Source organism: Trichechus manatus, unplaced genomic scaffold, assembly GCF_000243295.1.
Source record: "Trichechus manatus latirostris isolate Lorelei unplaced genomic scaffold, TriManLat1.0 scaffold00093, whole genome shotgun sequence".
Classification (NCBI taxonomy): domain Eukaryota; kingdom Metazoa; phylum Chordata; class Mammalia; order Sirenia; family Trichechidae; genus Trichechus; species Trichechus manatus.
The window spans coordinates 6,151,833-6,156,178 of NW_004444029.1; positions in this window are offsets into that span (position 1 = coordinate 6,151,833).

The following is a 4,346-nucleotide window of genomic DNA, read 5'->3' on the forward strand; positions in this document are numbered from 1 at the left end:
ATAAAACAACATGTGTACTACTGTTTCATGAGAAACTATTTGTTCTGTAAGCCTTCACCTGAAGTACACTAAAATATTAAAAAAAAAAAAGACCAGATTTACTGGCCTAAAGGAGACTGGAGAAACCTCAAGAGTATGGCCCCCAGAAACACTTTTAGCTCAGTGGTGAAGTTATCTCCGAGGTTCACCGTTCAGCCTGGGAGTGGACTGCCCCGTAAAACCAAATGAGAGTAACGAGGTACAGGAGTCCAGTGACAAGGGCCAGAAGGCAGAAGGGGACAAGGAAGCTGGTGACAGGGAACACAAGGTTGAGTAAAGATATTGTTGATGAGTTGTGAGATTGTTAACCATTGTCATAGGGCAACATTTGTAGTAACTGTTAAATGAGAAACTTTTTTGGTCTGTAAGCCTTCATCTTAAGTGAGAATAACAGCACAATTGGAAGAGCGTAGACAATGTCACTGAACTGTGCATGTAGAAATTTTTGAAATGGCGTATCTTTGGCTACGTGTATTTTCACCAAAAAAAAAAAAAAGGTTGAGAAGTTAGAGGGTTGGCATGTTGTGGGGTTGCTAACCAATATCATAAAACAATATGTGTACTACTGTTTCATGAGAAACTATTTGTTCTGTAAGCCTTCACCTGAAGTACAATTAAAAAAAAAAATACCCTATGGAGCAGTTCTACTCTGCACACTTGGGGTTGTCATAAGTTGAAATCCACTCAACGACAGCTATCTATATATCTATCTACGTATCTATGTATTACATATCTATCGATCTATGTGTCTATGTACTCTCTGTGCATCTATGTATCTATGTACTATCTACGTACCTAGATATGTAGCTATATATCTATGTACATATGTATCTATGTGCCTGTCTATTTGTCTATCTATCTACTTACCTACCTAGCTACCCACCCTCCCACTCATCTATCCATCCATGCATCAATGTATCTATCTATCTAGAGAAGGTCCTCAAGTGACACAGATTGCTCTCAACTACTAACCTAATGGTTATTGGTTCAAACTCACCCAGAGACAACTCAGAAGACGGCCTGGTAATCCGCTTCAGAAAGGTAGCAGAGTTGAAAACCCTATGGAGCACTTCTACTCTGCACACATGGGGTCCCCAAGACTCACAATCCACTTGACCACGTCTAACAACAATAACAACTTTTACGGAAGTAGGCTGACAGGCCTTTCTTCAGTGGCACTGCTGGGTGGGTTCAAGCCACCAACCATTAGGTTAGTAGTCGAGTGCAAACCGTCACGTGAGGGATGCAGATCCCCCAGAGAGGCCTCTGTGACTCCATCATCTTCCAGCACTGGCTAGGCCCTCGGGGTTTGCCTCCCTCAGCCTCCCATGCAGCAGGCTCTGGGTGGTTTGTGTTGGCTCCTCTACACCCTTCTGGCTGGAGCCGTGGGAGGCTGGCCCCCTGGTCCTTTCTCCTCTATCTCCCAGATGAGTGAGGCTTAAGGGAGACAACAGCAGGAAATGAGAGGATGGCAGGGTGACCAACCTTCCTGGATTGCCTGGGACTGAGGGGTTCCTTGTGGTAGGGGAGTATCAGTGCTGAAACCGGTCTGTCCTGAGCAAACCGGGACATCTGGTCACCCTACTGAGAAGAGGGAATGATTAGAGTATCTATTTCCCTGGCGGCTCCCTTCTCTCCGGGCTGCATCTCACAGTGGCTACTTTTCTCTCCTAAGGCCACCACTCCTGGCAGGCAGCCTTCTCCCAAAGCCACAGCACTCAGCTGACCAGGAAAACACACCCTCTTCTCCTTTCTTCTGATGAACACAGGTAGGAGCCACCCACATGTGCTATCCCCCAGGTGCTCCCCCGTCTCCTGACTAACCCTGTCACATCTTTTAAAATAGTCCCTTCATTGTCCTTGCACAGCCCTGCCAGGACCCTGACTGATATACATAAGGAAACAAGTAAACAAACAAAAATAACCAAATTCTTTGCCAGGGAGTCGATTACAATTCATAGCAACCCCATGTGTTACAAAGTAGAATTGCTCCATAGAGTTTTCTTGGCTGTAATCTTTATGGTAGCAGATCACCAGGGCTTTCTTCCATGGTATCACTGGGTGGGTTCAAACCACCAACCTTTAGGTCAGTAGTCAATTGCAAACCACTTGGACCACCCAAGGTCCCTACTCATACACTTAGCAAGGAGAAAAGGAGGCTTGGAGAATAGACTTTGTCTTTTAAAAAGTAACAAATTTTTTAACATTCTGCAATGTAAAGGAACCCAACTTCTCACCTTCTGCAATCAGCACTGCAGGAGAGTCAACAGAAGCATGAGAAACGTGCTGTGGGAACATTAACTGCTCGCACTGGGGAGCTAGAATCCTAAGAGAATCCAATGAAGACTCAGTCTCCACCCTTCCCGACCTGGGGAGTGGGCCGTGGGGGCATTTGCTTCTTACAAACACACAGTGGCTGACAGGAAAACGACTGCAGATGTGGAGCAGGGGAACGCCCACACCCTGGGATTGTGAATTGGTACAACTTTGAAAAACTGCTCCAATGATCCTAGTAAAGTTAAACATGTGTTTCCCCTAAAACCAGTTACCCTGTTACTGTCCAGTCGACTCTGACTCATGGCAACCCCATGTGTGTGAGATAGAACTGTGCTCCATAAGAGATTCAGTGGTTGATTTCTTGGAAGTAGATTGTCAGGTATTTCTTCTGAGGCACCTTTGGGTGATCTAGAACCTCCAACCTTTCACTTAGCAGCCAACCATGTTAACCATTTGCAACACCCAGGGACTCCACATCTATCCTATGAATCAGTAATTATACTCTTATTTATACCTAAGGGAAATGAATGTGTGTATCCTCAAAGACTTGTGCAAATACTTGGAGAAGCTTTCTTCACAATAGCTGAAGACTGGAAGCAACCCAGATATCCATCCACCGGAGAATGGATGAACACGCTATGGTATACTTACACAAAGACACGCTCCTCAAAAATGAGAAAGAATAAACTACTGATACACACAACACATGGATAAATCTAAAACTATTTTTTAGAAAAAGAAGAGAGTAAAAAATATTTACTACATGATTTCATTAATGTGAAGTTCAAGAACAGACAAAACTCATCTATGGTGATGAAAGCTGAAAAATGGTTTCCTCTGGGAGAGAGACTGATGGGAAAGAAGAAGACAAAAGCTTTCTTGCTTCATGGAAATTTGCTTTACTTGATCTGAGTTATGTTTGCATAGGGGTCTGTGTTTGTCAAATTCACCAAGCTGTACCCATGCTTATTTGAGCATTTGACACGCTATTAATTCTAACATAAATAAATGAAGTAAATATACGAATCTATACTTGTGTTTCCATTAGTCCAGTTTAAAACAGATTCAGACACACACAAACAGAGAAGACAGGAAAGTTCACACAGTCACATAAAATCGTGAGAATTGGAGAAGTGCCTGGGATGGAAATATGTGACATCCACATTCATATGGACTGCAGGGAGACAGCTGAGGTGACATGATGGAAGCAAAGCTGTAGCCAGTGTCAAAAGAAAACAACAATACTAACAAGTCCATTAGAGTTAACAGGATTTACTGAGTGAGAAACTGTTCGCAAACAGGGAGCACCCCAAAGTGAGAATGGTCAGGGGATCATTGGCCCAGGAAAGCAATTTTATCGTTGTACTTTAAGTGAAAGTTATGTTAATGTCTCATACAAAAATTTATATACACATTATTATGTGACCCTCGTTGCTCTCCCTGTACTGTGACAGCACACTCCACCTTTCCACCCCGGATTTCCCATGTCCATTCAACCAGCTTCTGACCCTCTCTGGCTTCTCATATCACCTCCAGACAGGAGCTGCCCATTTAGTCTCATGAATCTACTAGAGCTAAGAAGCACAGTCTTCACAAGTATCATTTTATGTCCAATAGTCCAGTCTAATCTTTGTCTGAAGAGTTGGCCTCGGGAATGGTTTTAATTCTGGGTTGACAGAGAGTCTGGGGGCGATGCTTTCTGGGGTTCCTCCAGTCTCAGTCAGACCATTAAGTCTAGTCTTTTTACTAGAATTTAAGTTCTTCACCTCACTTTTCTCCTGCTGCATCAGGGACTCTGTTGTGTTTCCTGTCCGGACGGTCATTGGTGGTAGCCAGGCACCATCTAGTTCTTCTGGTCTCAAACTGATGAAGTCTCTGGTTTATGTGGCCCTTTCTGTCTCTTGGGCTAACGCTACCCTTGTGTCTTTGGTGTTCTTCATTCTCCTTTACTCCAGGTGGTTGGGACCAATTGATGCACCTTAGACGGTGACTCGCTAGCTTTTAAGACCCTAGATGCCACTCATTAAAGT